General features: G+C 44.8%; 1 long non-coding RNA gene across 1 annotated transcript; it reads right to left on the bottom strand.

The window, feature by feature from the left end:
* Positions 1-5,731: 5,731 nt before the first annotated feature.
* On the bottom strand, positions 5,732-16,004 carry LOC116377123 (uncharacterized). Its single transcript, XR_004212175.1, has 3 exons — positions 15,347-16,004; positions 13,911-14,007; positions 5,732-8,290 (listed from the first exon to the last, which is right to left on the bottom strand). It is a non-coding gene; the product is annotated as an uncharacterized LOC116377123 (long non-coding RNA).
* Positions 16,005-16,090: the final 86 nt, after the last annotated feature.

Genomic DNA, 16,090 nt, shown 5'->3' with positions numbered 1-16,090 from the left:
ATACTCTCCCCCCCCATAGCTCCAAAAACACATTTTGAGATTGGAGCGTAGATTGGATTGCATGATGAATGGCGAAGTAGCCTCAACAGATAAATAAACTAATGAAAGACCTGGCTCGGGGCCAACACTTTATCAGCATTGTGCCGTGGCTGGAATTCAGCCGCTCTGTCCTGCATGTCTCCACTCGCTCCAGCACTGTTTACTTTTGGAGGCCGGCAGTCGGTCGGTCCCGAGCTCGCAGAATTAAAACTCAGCCATGCAGTTTTGGGCACGAGGTAATTGATGAGGGCGGCTCTGCATCGAGGTGCAAACAGCCAACGCATGAGTCTTATTTCAAACCAAATGCGTTGCATGCTTAATAAAAGAAGAAGGCTCTTCTTCTGGGACTCGAACCGCCACCTCTGAACAGCTGAGTCACTGTTTCAGGCTTCAGTGCATCAAATGTCCGGGATAAATGTGACTTAACTTTTTGGATGGAAAGGACGGAATGATTACGTGTTTAATCTATAGCAGGGGCGTCAAACTCATTTTCACTCCGGGCCACATCAGCATCATGTTTCCCTCAAAGGGCCGGTTGTAACTGTAAGACTGTATAAATGTAACTACTGCTAACATATTGTTAAATAACTCTCTGCATTTGATTATTGTTTATTCAAGTGTAAAAATATTGTACATGCAGTTATATAAATGTAAAATGATATTTAAGCACATTTCTGTTATTATAACATAAATCATTTTAATTTAGGGTTAATAAACCCACATTACTCTATCAAAGATCAAACTATTAAAGAAAATAGCAAAGACAAATATCATCAAACACAAGTTATTACATTAACTTTGTTCAAAGCTATTGTTGTCACCTCTCTGCATCACTAATGTCCCTGCCGTCGTCCCGTGCATGGCAGCTACATCCAAGAGCTCCTCACAGAGTCAGGTCTGCCTTCAGCCTCTTACAAACACTGATAGATGATGTATCTCGTCTCTCAGCTAGCTGTGTTGTTAGATTGCTGCTAGTTCCTGAACTCGGTCTGCGATGGTGTTTCTTCACAAACTGACATTTGTAAAAGTCTGTATCTGGTCGGAGCTCACCTGCTCACATACCTTTAGCGTGCACTGGGCTGTAGCTTCTGTAAATATATTCTGCTGTGATTGCACTCTGCCTTTTAATTCTTGGACAATTTGATGTTTTTCTTGGAATCTAAATTTAGCTCCGTGTTTGGTGTCAAAATGCCGACGTGAATAGTATCCTTCATCACCGACACGCATCATAACACAGAAGACAGACCCGTTTTTCTCCCTGAAGCACAGACATGTATTCTCTTTCCCATCTTAAATTACATCTTCTTCCCTCTGCATCAATTGTTCTCTCCGTGGACATTTTGGGATTATTCGTCGATCTTTTTCAACTCAATCACTTGTTGGGAAACCTCTTTACGGGCTGTTCCCTCTCCTGTCCACCTGTTGTGATAGTTTTAATGTCGGTACACAGACAACATGCTATCTCATAATTTCAACTTTCTATCTCATAATTTCAACTTTCTATCTCATAATTTCGACCATGGGGATACTTTTATTTTCAAGTCTAACTATTTTCTTTCCAAAATAAAAAATAATTTTTTTTTTTTTTTTTTGCTGGTGGATTTGTGGGCCACATAAAATGACGTGGCGGGCCGGATTCGGCCCGCGGGCCTTGAGTTTGACACGTGTGATCTATAAGGTAGAAAGACCTCACGTGTTCTTATCATATCTACTAGCAGGTGGAGGGAGGGGGGTGAGCTTGTGTTTTGTGGGGGGAGGGGGGGACTATTATTGGATTCAACCTCACCAGGTGAGCGAAAGAGCCGAAGCCCCCGCGCTCCTCTGGACCCCATACCCTACCTCTCACTGCCAAGGTGACCTTCCAGAGAGAGAGAGAGAGAGAGAGAGAGGTGGGTGCTGACAGAAACCTCTCTGGTTTGCTTCTCTCCTCTGAAGGTTATTTCCAGCAGCAACTAGCAGAGAAACCACCGAGGCCAAAAAACATGTTATCCCAAGCACCGGATGTCTCTGGTCAGAAGCTGGAGAGAGGAGACTCACACACACACACACACACACACACACACACACTACACGCCCACAAAACAGCCCCGCGCTCAACATCTCATGCTCTGGGTAATTTCGCCAAAGGTGTTGTTACCTGTTTTACCCGCCTGTGTCTCTGTGAGCCACGCGGTCTGCCGCCGCCCGTGTCTTGGCCCACTCTAGTACGCATGTCTCCAGTCAGCGGCCCCTCACATCCGCTCTCATATACCTGCTGACAGGAACCCCTCCTGTGCGCAGTGACGCGCAGCACGTTCACTGCCAGATCGCGGAACGTCGCCCAGAAACTAAATGAGAAGCTTTACACTGCGCCATAAAAATGATTGTTATCACATAAGAAGGTTTTGTAGCAAAGTAACATTTAAATCCATTGACTCTTTTTACATTTCTTCCTCGTTTTTTCTTTTCTTTTGCAAAAGCAGGAAAAAATATGGAAATGTGAGATAACCACTAAGGAGTCAACATTAACTTTAACACGTGCTGGTTTTGCACAATCCGTCAACATTTCTCTTTGAGTGCATGAGTCTGGCAGGTCAAATTAAAAAATAAAAATAACTTTGGCTCCAACAGAGCTATTTTCAATACACATAAGAATTTAATAATCTGTTCGTCCCAAAAGACGCCATCATGTCCTATTTGCTGAAGAAATACTGTGTGAAGGTGGTGTGTGTGTGTGGGGGGGGCACTTGAAGTCACTCACGTCACAGCAATTACGTCGGTATTCCTTCTGGTCGTTTGGAAAAAGGAGAGTATATTTGACGCGGGGCCTCAGTTGGGCTCTGAAACTGGATCTCATGACTTCACCCCCCCCCCCCCCCCACACACACACACACACCACCACCAACACGAGCCTCTGCAAACAGCCTCGTCTGGCCCTGATGCTTCATATCTCAAAAATATTACCTGAATCATGTCGTTTTATGTACATTTTTTTCCTCCTGTTGTTTCTCTCTCCACGTGCACGAGGTTAAACGTGAACGCTTTAACCGCGAGATCGTATTATTATAGATGTGTTTAATCATCACTAGTTATGTGACCGCCACAAAGACGGATGCCCGAGAGCCCGAAGCGCGTGCGCTTTAATCCACGATCTCGTTTGTCAGACTTAATGGAACTAATAACACAACACTCAATCACGTGACTTTCACTCTTCTCTCTCGCTCTCTCCTTTGCATTTCTAATTTTGGGTTTATCTGCAGTGGCTTGAGGTTAAACAAATGAAACCAGCAGTCCTCCTCTTCCTCCTCCTCCTCTTCCTCCTCCTCCTCCTCCTCCTCCTCCTCCTGCTCCTCCTCCTCCTCCTCCTCCTCTCTGTGAAACCTCAGAGGAGAGCAGAACCAAACGTTACTTAGCCTGAACGTAGATAATGAGGGCCCGGTTGCATTAAATGGACAAACAGCAATCCGGCATCTCCTGACCCCTCGATGCTCCTCTCGGCTCCATTGATCACCCCCCCCACACACACACACACACCCCCACCCCCACCCACCTTATGAGATAATGCAATTACAAACATCAATAAGGAGCTGCGAGGGGAATCATTATGTGGTGACAGTGATAAATGATGCTGCAGAAAATAGCGGGCTCCTCTCAAACAATCCGCGCGCCCAAGGGGCTTTTGAGGGCCGGGGCCCCGTCGCCAAGGAGATAGATGACAAAATGGCCCCCGCTCAACAGTCCTCTCTTTTCTTTCTCCTCACCAACAGATTTTTGTTTTTCTCTCCCTCCTTTTGTTTCGAAACCAGCTGCCGCGCGAGCTTTGAAGGTGGAGTTCTTTATTTTGGGGGGTTGGAAAGTTTGTCCTGTGAGGCGTTTGGGGGCCGCTGTTTAATTTGTGTTTGTGTCTATATTGATTTCATAAAGTAGCTCAGATATTGTCACGTCATTTCGGCCATTTATGTATTTCCGGTGTAATGATTTTTGCTTTGGAAGATGGAGGAAATCGATTGGTTGAAGTATTGTTTTGTTACAATTTTCTTTCCGTTTCCAGTTGGATCTTGTAGTTGTGAAGCCTGCAGGTAACAGAGGCCGCTTTAGTTCATCTACATAATCTGCACATATTTCATAAGGAACATTTAACACCTGTCTCTCTCTGGAGGAGAATAAAAGAAAGTAAAAAATATATATAACCCTTCGATTTGTGCTCACTCTGTTTCAGTAGGAAATCAAGGCTGGACATGGCATTTTAATTTGATTATATATATATATATATATATATATATATATATATATATATATATATACTCTGCATTAAACCTCTGGTGTTGCTTCTGTAATGAAAAACATATCGAATTGTTTTTTTAGAAATAAAATACCAGAGAAACTGTAAAGAAAAAGGAAATAAAATATATTCGTTTGTAAAATGCTGTTGTAAATGTAGCAGGAAATAAAGATGAAATCAACAGTTTGATAAACAGGTCCGGCGTTCAGCAACCGGTGATCTGAATTAATAAGATACACGCATTATTGCCGTGGAGCTCTATGTTGTCACGGCTTGCAGTGGAACAGAGAGCACGCGGCGCACCGTTACGCGTCCACGTTCCCCGTTTTAAGCGTAAAGGCGCATCAAATATCTGCTCCGCTTCGGGAGGAGGACAGGCCTGTCCGGGCACCTCCGCTGCTCTGGCGCACATTTCTGCTCCGTTCATTACTCTGACAGTTCACTCCGCGGTCAGTGTGTGTGTGTGTGTGTGTGTGCGTGTGTGTGTAAGACAGAGAGAGGTTGACAGGCCGACCATCATCATCATAAACTCCCACGTTCCGTTTGACTCTCAGCTTTTCAAAATTAGCACAAGTCAAACTTCATGTGTGCACGAAAACGGCTTTAAACTGCAGAAGACACAAACAGTCAAAAGTCAACTTTTTATGCACGTCAGCAGAAATGTAGGTCAGCTCTGACAACAACAAACAAACATGCAAAATCACAGTCATGTAAAAGTGTTTACATCTGAAGAAAATAGAAGACAAATTGCACCATTAAAATCTGCCTTTTTTAAATGAATACGAGTGTATAATAAATAATAAAATAAATATATTTATCTTACAAAATAGTTAAAAATGCCACTGGAATAAAACAAATCAACTTATTTCAAGAATTGAATCGAATCAAATGTGTTTTTTATTATAAAGGACAGAAGTGACTTCTGACTTGTGTTAATAATTAGCACTTGTTTAGAAATTAAATAAATTAAATGCAGTACGAACAAAAAATATTTCATCTCACGGGCACATTTTTACGGAAATAATTTAAAGAAATATCTTGTTTTCACATCGAATATGAGACCAAAGAAGACGTAAAACTACTTTTCTTTTGAAGTCATGGTGAGAGTGCATTCTTTAGTTTTAGCTCTTCTCCGTTTGCATCTCGTTTTAGCTTTTCCACTTTTATCAAACTTCCACACGGGTTGTTTTTGTGTATGTGTTTGTGTGTGTTTTACGTCCGTGCGTAAAAGGAGAGGTGGCACCGTGCGCCATCTCCAAAACGTCTCTGCCCCGGACAGTTACCAGGCCTCCCTAAAGAGGGCAGTCAAGCATGGGCTTTCTGCTCCGTCTCCACAGCTCCCAGCGGCCACAGGCTCAGGAATTCACATTTCACAGCCTCGGATTTTCCACCACGGCGGAGAGGCGAAGCAATTAAAACGTCGCCCGGGTTTTTTAAGAGCGTGTCTTTTTTTTCCTTCTTCTTCTTCAGTGTAAATAGCATTCACTTCAGCAAAGGCAGTAAAAACACAATAGCTGCACGGAGGAGAGATAGAGAGGGAGAATGGGGGAGTATTGATTTACACGCGCATATTGTTATGGATAAAACAGACTCTCTCTTGTTCGCTGGTTTGGAAAAAAACAAAACACTGACTTTGGGATTCAGGGCTGCTCTCCAAAATGTATCAATTAGATAAAAGTCGCTCGGCTCGGTCGGCTCAGCCCGCTGAAAGCGCAGCGTATCCCGGAGACAACATCGGCGGCAGAGCGCCGGGCTTCAAGCGGAGCCCTTTAGACTGCGGGCAACAAGGCGTGAGGGAGAACTAATCTCCCCATTTACATGTTCGCAGCAATTTTACCTAAATGAATTTTAATGCTAAATGAAGGATAATTCGCCTCCTCGCCTCCTTTCTCCGTGTGAGAAAAAAATAATAATGTTGTGCAATTGGCTGCACATTATCCGCAGCAACGGGAGCAAGGTTGACTTAAGTGCATGTTTCTTTAAGTATAAATGGATCTCTGCTTTTCTCTCTGTGCGCGTGTGTCGACATGAAAACATGTTTGTGCCAACAGGAGTTCACTTTGTAGAGTGACATGTTCTTATAGTTCATATGTGCTTCGTCAGGGAAGATAACGTGAGTCTAGTTATGAGTTCTGTTATTTGAACAAAAAATTATTTATTTACAACACAGATGTACATATATACCCTTCAAAGTAAAAGCATAAGAAACATGACTTGTCTTCAAAGGAATCTTAGAGATGTACGTAATACATGTTTGAAGCAATGGATAATGGATGCATTTATAACCCACACGCACGCGCACACACACACACGCACACACGCAGTGACTTTTACATTCTCTCCTGTCTGCTGATCAGCGTTACATCATCTGGTTGAATCAATATGGATGGACTGTGGTATAAATGGTGTTTTCCCGTAGCCTCTGTCTCTCCCTGTTATCGGGCCACATCAAACACACCGAGGGGGGAGAGAACCCATTGGCCATGCGAGTGCACGGCCTTGTGACATAAAACACATCAATAGGACACTGGAACAGACAGCTCAGAGGCCCTCAATCACAGACACACATGGAGAGAAACAGGAAACAACATGTTTGTGTGGACACACTTGTAGTTTCCCATCCGCAGTGACCTGTTTTTAGCTCGTTTGTGAGCGTTAGCCGACAGCTCTGTATCATGTTTTTTGTTAGCCTGTCATGACGTCAGCCACGTTCACATCAACATTATGTGTCTTGTCTTCGTGAGAACAGAGTATAAAAACCGATAAACCGGAGCGATGGCAATTGGATTAAAAAAAACTAAAACGTGTACATCCAAAATGTTAGCTTCTGGGTAAACTGTGTTTAGCTTGAAGTCATCGTGTTTGGAGCTGTAGGAGGAGTTCATCACCCCAAATGGTCAGAGAATGTTTCTATACCAATAAAAACGTAAAATCAACAGATATGAAATATAAGAAAAATCACCAAATGTTGAGTTACAAAGCTCAGACACAGGAGAATGTGAACTGTATGTAACAACCAGCACATCTGAATTACTCTCTTACCATCCGAATAAAGGCCGGCGAGAAATGACAAACTCATCCAATTGTCCGTTTATTCACTTTTTTTTGTCTTCTTTAAAAATGCATTGTGATTTTTTATGGAGGGGGGGGGGCAGGAGGTCAAATTCGATGGACAGACGGCACACACATAGTGTGGAAAGAAACCAGAAAAAAAAGGGAAAAAAGTTCACATCCTTTTTAAAAAAAAATCTATTAGAAACAACATAATATGCGGAACAATACAATAGCATTTACAATACTTAAATTCCCAGTTCTTGTGAGAGTCCAGCGTAATTTTACAACAGTATACAGTATATTTTCTTTCTCCACTCACTTCCCAAACTAGGGGTTGATATAGTTATACTTTTAATTTCTTTCTCTTGCTTTCCCTCCTTCCATGTTTCAATCCACTATATGTTGTGTTTTTTTAAAGGGCACCTCTTTTGCTTTGTTAGTGTCCTGTCGGATACAGACATTGGCTTCTCCTTGGTCCAATTCCATCGTCCCAAAGAGTGGAGCGCTCTTCACAGGAAGTCTCTTTCGTTTGCCCGAAGAGTCAGGAATATTTCACCAGGTGCTGCATACCCCTTAAAAGTACAGGCGTAGGACACGGTGTGTCATCAACGCTCACAATCGCAATCACAATCACTTGTTAATGGAGGAATCCACGTGAGCCTATTGGGCAAAAGAACGGGGGGCGAAGAAGTCTGGAGCCCACCAGAGAAGAAGCAGGGGTCTTTGGGGGAGGGGGGGGTCATCTGGGTTGGACGTAGTTTCGCCGCTGGATTCAAGTTTCCATGTTGTACATGTCAGCCGAATAAAATTGTTGTTGGGTCTTGGGAGATGGACTGAGGGGTTGCTGTTGGTCGTCGTCAGGAAGTCAAGGAGTCCTGTTCCCGTGCTCCGGAGGCCTCGGTGAGACACGCCATCCACCGGTTTGATCCTGCAGCTCTGAGGAAACAGAAGACCGGTGATCAGGTTAATGAGAGAGTTCTCAGAGAGACGACTCATATCAAAGTCACACTTAAGTGGCACACACAGGGACTTGAGACTTGACTTGGACTCTAGATCAGAGCCTTGACTTGGACTTTGGATCAAAGACTTTCGACAGGACCTGGACTCTAGATTAAATACCTGAGACTTGGACGCTAGCTCAAACCCTTAAGACCTGACTTGGACTCTAGCTCAAAGACTGACTTGTAAACATGTCTGCCTGGCAGCATTGACATGTCATTTGTTCAGAGTATTAATACAAACACATTGAATGCAAAACAAATGAAAAACTCTTAAGTCATTCAAACGTTATGATGCTCTGAGCGAGTCGGCATGTCGCCTCCACCACCGGGGCAGAAAGCATTTAACCGCAAAACCAAACTGTTGAATGAGTGGAACGTCATTAAACATTCATTAAATACGACAATAGATCACACCGGACTTCTGAAAGCACACTCTCGTGTTACACTTTCAGCCCGACAGCACACAGATGGTGGGACCTGCTGATCCGACCCGGGGAGGAGCAGTAAAGTATGTGGCAACTGCTGCAAAACCCGACAAACGTGCTAATCTGGGTCAGAACGCAGACCCAAAGCTGCCCTTCACTAAGACTGTGTGGATGTATGAGAGAGAGAGAGCACTGGAGGGTTTAGTGAGTTAATCCTACACCCTCAGTAATGCTGCTTTAACAGTAGGAGAGGACTTAGAGACCAAACACACACGATCGACTTGAAGTGATACCGAGGCCCTGTGCTTAACAGTTCCTGCATAATCTGTTCAATGGACTACAAGGACATTTAAAATTAGCCTTTGGTTTATCTTCTGACTGTTAACAGTCACAATTTGACTGTGAAGATGAAACTATTTCAGGTTTAGTATTAAAGCGACTTACAAGTCAATGTTGTTTTTGAAGGGTTTATTTTTCTCTCTACTAATTAATCTGCACGTCAGTATGTTCTTCAGAACTCTTGTTTTTGTCATGAGAACTTTCACACAGATATTAAACTGCGGAAAAAAGGCCATTTATTACATTTTTAGGTTTTTCTGAGCTTTGGTACCGTTAATAGAGCCTCATGTTGTGTTCAAAACGTTCACTATAGTCGATAACAACATGGAGGCTTGGGATACCAAGATGGAAAACTTTATTTCTCCTTTCAATCTCGACAAGAACAGCGCAGACCAGGTTTTTACCTTTCACAATAAAAGCCCCAGACATACAGACTGTAACTATTTGCCAGAGGGAACTCAAATCATTTCACTGAAAGGAAACTCAATAACATATCGTTTAGACTATACAACAGTTATATGAATAGTTTAGAAAGGGAAATATTCGCAGGCGAGTATTTCTCATTTTTGTGCCGGTTATTCGTCACCCCCTCGATGTTTAAAGAGCTCGACGCAGAAGAAGAAACCTTGAATCACAGAATCTAAACCGTCGTGTCACACATCAACCGCCGCAGCCCGCCGCATGCCATCAATCCTCCTCGTACGATGAAAAATGAAGTAAAGAAATCCATCGTCCTCGTTTCTCTCCCTACATTCCTCTCTTTACCGCCAACAATAGCTGCCGTCTCTCTCCGCTGGTGTAAAGTCCACCGCTGAGGAAGCCAACCGAAGAGGAGAGGTGAGACTCGCGGCCTGCCCATCACCTGAGAGCGCCAGGGGCCCCGTCCACGCGTTCACTACACACACACAGACACACACACACACACACACACACTAAAGAGGGCCACTATAGACGACACAAAGGCGGGCGGGGAAAAGGACAATGAGGTGCAGCGGGGAGGACGACAGCAAGCGTCCTCGTTTGTTATTCCCCTCATCCATCAGTCTTCACCTGGCTTACGGAGAAGAATAGGTGCGACTTGAGAAGGGGGGGGGGGCTATCACGTGAGCTGTGCTAGCTTCAATTAGCTTCCTATCAATGAGAGAGGTTGTAGGGGTTACACATCTCCCTGGACCTTAACGGCATCAAACTTGTGACCTTTCTATTGTGGGACGTAACATGTGGTGACAAGCCGAGTCATTAGCAACGCTACGCTAAGCTACGCTACGCTTAAAGCAGTCAACCACTACATTTACACACAATTTGAATATCTGCTTTTTGCAAGTTTCTGACGATGTTTTCTGCAGAAACAGTGAGACAGAAACAAAAAGAAATCCTAAAAGGAGCAGAAGTAATTAGACTTCAAACAAAAGAATAAAGAACGTGTTGCATCGATGAGTGAAGTGAATCCATGTCTCTAGTAAACCATATGCGTGCTTGAAGGAGCACACGTTGCTAATCAGGTTTTTCACTTAATAAGCCGATCGATACATTGAGCTTTCTTCCTGAAGGCTCCGAGGGGGATTCCAGAGGGGCCGAATCAACAGGGACACACATTCACACGGACAATACGAGGGCACACAATCCCCACCGGGACACGTTCTTTTTTCTCCAATGTTCATTAATAGTAAAAGTTCATCCACCAGAAAGAGAAGTCGAGGGCGGGGGGGGGGGGAGCTTGACCTCTCGGCAGAAGGTTAGCAAATTTGTGCTTAATGATTGGAGCAATGAATCCTGGGACAAAGGGTCTCCAGCCGAGACTGGCAGCAAAAGAGGGTTTACAGGCAGCGCTCACTCAAGCGTTCTGCCCGACATTTTGGGTAAAAAAAAAAAAAAAAGCTGAGAGCGGGGAGGGCCAGGAAAAAAACAAATTCCATACTGCTCCGCCGCCATAATTAATTCTTCCACACTGCGATAACTATTGTCCTGAAACAGAAAATTACAGTTCCCCCCCTCCTCCGGCTAATCTTCGTGGAAGAGGGGAAAGCAGGGGCGAGGAAGAAAGAGGGTAAGGGTCACCCGAGAGTCACCCTCGTCGCTATCAAAGCCTCGGCTCTGCTTCTGCTTCACTTGCCGGGCTTCGTCTGCGCTGACAGGTGTATTGTTTCTCAAAGGGGGATATAAGCTCTGTGATCATCGCTGGGTGGAAAGCGCTCATAACGCTCCTCACTAAGCATGACTAATTGGCTTTAGTTTTAACTAATGTTCCAGTGTGACTGCTAGACACACCTCCTGCATCGAGGGCCTCGGCGCTCCGCCGGCACGATAACCGCTCAATTTAGCCCCGCGGTAACAAAAAACTCAACTCTGCTAATGAAAATTGCTTATAAAATATAATGAACCTGTGCTCCCATAATCAAATAAGATAACCGCCCCCCCTCCCCCGACCGTAATAACCTATTAATTTAATTGGTCATGAAAGAATATAACACATCACTTACATTTAATTGACCTAGAAAGGAAAGTAGCAATATCTGGCGGAGGCTAGCTAGCAGCTAGCGACGGCTAGCTGGTGAGGCTGTAAGGAAATGACTAGTCGTGAGGAATCAATCTCTCTCCCAGCTTCTATCTCCCTCACTCCCTTTTCCTTCCTTCCTCCCTCCTTTTACTCCCTCTACCCCTCCCTCTTGTCGTTTACGCTTCTCTCACCATCTCTTCATCCCGTCCCTATTTCCGTCCCCTCCCTCCCTCTCTCTCTCTCTCTCCCTCTCTCTCTCTCTCCCTCTCCCTCTCTCTCTCTCTCTCTTCTTCCCTCCGCTGTCTCCTCGTCCTCTGTGCTTCGCCCGTCTCACAGAGGATTCCTCTGGTGGCCCAATTACGAGATTCAGCAGGCAAATTGAGGCTGTTTAAAGCGAGGTCTGCTGGGAAGGCTAGCAGCTGCTGGAGAGAGGCAGCTTGGACACGGAGAAAACCAGCCCTCATGTTTACACACATAAACACAGACACACACACACAGACACACACAGACACACACACACGCACGCACGCACGCACGCACACACACACAGACACACACACACACACACACAGCCCTTTTCTTATTACCACGTCTCTCTACATTTCAGACCTGAAAGAAGCCATTCGATGTGAGATTTTTTTTTGGTCGTGGACATTTGCGACAGAAACAAGGGCGGCATATTTTCACCGTGGCACGAGCGCACGCACGCACATACTGTGGAGGGTTAATGGTCTCTATTTTTGTAAACTGAATAAGTCAAATCCATCGGTCACACCTCTGGTGATGGCATATTTAATTTGGATCTAGTCAATTAGGCCCAGCTAAGCTCCATACCCTGCTGGCTACCTCCTCCATTTTGCACTAGTTTGCGTCCCCTCCCTGTGCCAGGAGTAATCCTATTACCATACACACACATGCACGCGCGCACACACACACACACACACACACACACACACACACACACACACACACAGCTACACATGTGCATGTCTGTATATGGTATAGACGCACCCACACAGGTATACATGCACACACACATGGTATAAAAACACAGACACACACACATACCAAACAATGCCCAACAATTGGACCCGTAGCCACTTCATACACACTGTGCACTGTGACAACAGCGAGCCTGTATACATCCAGAATTATGTGGGAGTCTATTTGGCCCTGGGGCGAGAGAGAGAGAGAGAGAGAGGGAGGAGGGGGGGGAGGGGGTGAGAGAAAGAGAGGGAGGCGGGGGGGGGGGGGGAGAGGAGGTTAGAGGAAGAGAGAGAGGGACAGAGAATTAAAGAGCAAAAGAAAAAAGGTGTTTGTGTAAAAGAGATAGGGGAGAAAAAAAAGACAAAGAAGGAGTGAAACAGAGCGAGCATTAAAAATGACAGAGAGAGAGAGAGAGGGGGGGGGGGGGGGCTTCTAGCTGGTTAGTGTGTGTATTAATGTGGCTCATGCATCAACAGCAACCCGGCAGATTTATGACACTTAAGGGGCGCTCACTTCTCCCTCTCTCCTTGCTCCAGCGACGACTGCTTACATTTGTTTTTTTTTACCAATCAGTCTGTTGCCATGGCAACATCCTACCTGCCCCCCCCCCCTTGTCCCGACCCATCCCCTCCTTCTCATCACCCCTCTTTCTCCCCCCTCTTTCTCCCCCCTTTCTCCCCCTTTGCCCCACACGCCTTCTTTCTCCTCCTATAGAAATATTTGCACCGTTACACAAAAGCTTGATTTTCATATTTCTTTGAATATTATCAATAACTGCTCATTTGTATATTGTGTATAAATACGAATACACACAGTGTTCAAACTGTCTGTCCCCCCCCTCCTTCATCTCCTCCCTCTCTTTGTGTCTTTCTTCTTCTCTGCTCTCCTCCCTGATTTGACGGGTGTTTGGTAGCTTCACTCGCACGCTACATGACATGGAGCTACAAGGCTGTGATCAAAAGCTCTTATCAGCAGACCGCCGGGTGGGACGGTTAGAGAAAGAGTTGCACAGAAACATCAGCCGCGGAAGAACAAGAGCGTGTTTGTAGCACCAACAAATAAATGAATTAATTAAACCCAGAAAAAAAGTACAAATTCAGTAGTTTGGAGAGCAGCCATTTGCAAAGCCAGGACGTACGCTAAATAAAACTCACATCACTTATTCTTCATCGTTTTGAGGAAAATCCCATTTTTCTGAAGACTTTAATTAAAGCAGGTCACCTCCTGATCTGCAGTAAATGTGAATACGTTCAGACAAAAGATCTGTAAGTGTGTGTGTGTGTGTGTGTGTCGGTGTGAGTACTTACATCCCCGTTGTGTTGCGATTGGTGGGACAGGGGCGCGGCTACATGTAGTGCCACTGACCTTCCATGCCCATGTTCATGCCCATTCCACCCATTGCTCCTGAGAAACACACCGTAGAGAGGAGTAACAAGTCAGACTGCGTCACACATAATGAGCCGTAGTGCGTAGATATCGCACAAAATGTTGTCGTGATTTATTCACGTGATCTTGAACGAGGACGGATAAAAAAAAATCACAAGTGTCCAACAAACAGCGACCCTTCATTCAGGAGAACCGTGTGGAACGAGAAGTAAATGTTCATCTTATTTTAACCCAAACAAGTATCTTTGTTGCCTTAACTGAACCTAGTTATTTTGAAAAGACCGTAATCGTGTAGTGAGTGGAAACGCGTGTTGTAGGCTTTCGTAAGAAAACGCACGAAAAATGAGGCGTAAAGCTTTAAAGTTATTATTGACCGCAGTGAAGCCGGCGCTAAGCGCTCACCTGTCCGTCACAAACAGTTCACTGATAACAACACTGTTTACATGTCTAGAGATGATACAAAGAAGGTCATTGAGTCATTTTGAGATGTTTTAGAAACAGGAAGTCTGAGTAACTATTTTTGGAGCCAAATCAAATAGTTTACAGAATATTCAACCTTTGTTTCTTTATAATGCATTAAATACTTGACTTCTTCATAAACGTCAGTAAAGTAGTCTATGAATATGAAGTATCTCCTGGTCAGAGTGGAGGTTAGTTTATGGCTTGTTGCCGGTTACACTCGTGTTTGTTGGTGAGCTCGCGTACAAACAAAGCTTTACTTTTGGTAGGATATCACAGGAACCGTTGTACGAGGATACATTCATTATGTCTAGACGCACTTATTAACTAAAGTTATTTACAGTTTATTTAAAGAGACGGCAAACGTGTAACCAGGAACACGTTAGATAGCAGAGATGTTTCCTTTTAACTCAGACAACATAGCAGAGAAGCAAAAGGCTTAAATGTGGCAGGGCGGGGTGTGGTGAAGTGAGGGGGGGGGGTTATGTAGCCTGACAGTTTATCCAAACCTGCTGACTTTGAGTGGAGGGTGAGATAGGGGTAGAGACTTGAGAGAATCCCAGAAAACAGGGGATAGAGGAGGAGAGGAGCTTAAGGACAAACTCTGGGATTAGACCTGATGGCGTGAGAGAGAGAGAGAGAGAGAGAGAGAGAGAGAGCGCAAGGGAGTGGGAGTCAGGAAGGGGATGGTTGTGTAATGTGATTGACCACACCTGTTCTGGTTTGTGTGTGTCTAAGGAGGGGGAGGTAGCAGTGTGTACAGTACGTGTGTGCTAGCTTCCGCTAAGTCCTCATGTGTGTGAGAAACATGGCAGATACTGAACGTAACACACCTAGAGATACTGTGAGAAGCGGTGAGGAAAAGAAAGGCACAGACACGCAGAGGGGAAAGCCTTACCAGGTGGTCTGATTCCCATGTGCTGCTGGCCGTCCATGACGAAGCCCCCCATCGGCTGGCCATCTGGGTTGTAGGGAGGTCCTTGACTTACTGTGGACGGAGAAGGAGACAGAGGGACGGGAGGGAGAGAGAGGGGGGAGACAGAGTGGTCAATTAGTGCATTTAATTAAGGCTCAGTGGCCGAAGCGAAGGATCATCTGTCGGCCGGTACACGCACAGGGAGCCGGCCGCTGTCTCCCAACGCCTCCGTGTCTGTGCCCGGCTGTAAGCCCCCTGGTAGACTTTAATGCGTCTAAGAGCTCTAAGAGGGATCGGACCGGGAGAGCTCCACACACACTACGGTTCACTAAGGTGAGACTGCAGCCATCTGGAGGAGGCCACAACGGTTCTAGAGAAGGGAAACATGTCAGCCGGACCGGAGTGGGTGCATCAAATTATTTCATCTTTTTTACTACTTAAGGCAAGAAACTACAGGCAAACTCACTGGTTATGTTTTCTTTCAGACTAGAGGAAATAAAATATTCATTTTATTATTTTGTCTCTTTACGGCTGTAGATTTCTCCTAAAGTCACCAAAAGTTACAATTACATAACGCCTCATTTGCATATTTAAACATAACAGTTCAGTAAACTTGTAATACAATAAATACTCCTCTTAATGTGAGTGATGAAGTGGTGAAGTTTCATGGTGATATCTGTGAGTTCATGTGTTCACCTGTAGAGTCTTCTTAATGTGAGTGATGAA

This window comes from Anarrhichthys ocellatus, unplaced genomic scaffold (assembly GCF_004355925.1).
Source record: "Anarrhichthys ocellatus isolate YVR2014 unplaced genomic scaffold, GSC_Weel_1.0 scaffold920, whole genome shotgun sequence".
NCBI classification, from domain to species: Eukaryota; Metazoa; Chordata; class Actinopteri; order Perciformes; family Anarhichadidae; genus Anarrhichthys; species Anarrhichthys ocellatus.
This window is presented reverse-complemented; position numbering and strand designations above follow the sequence as displayed.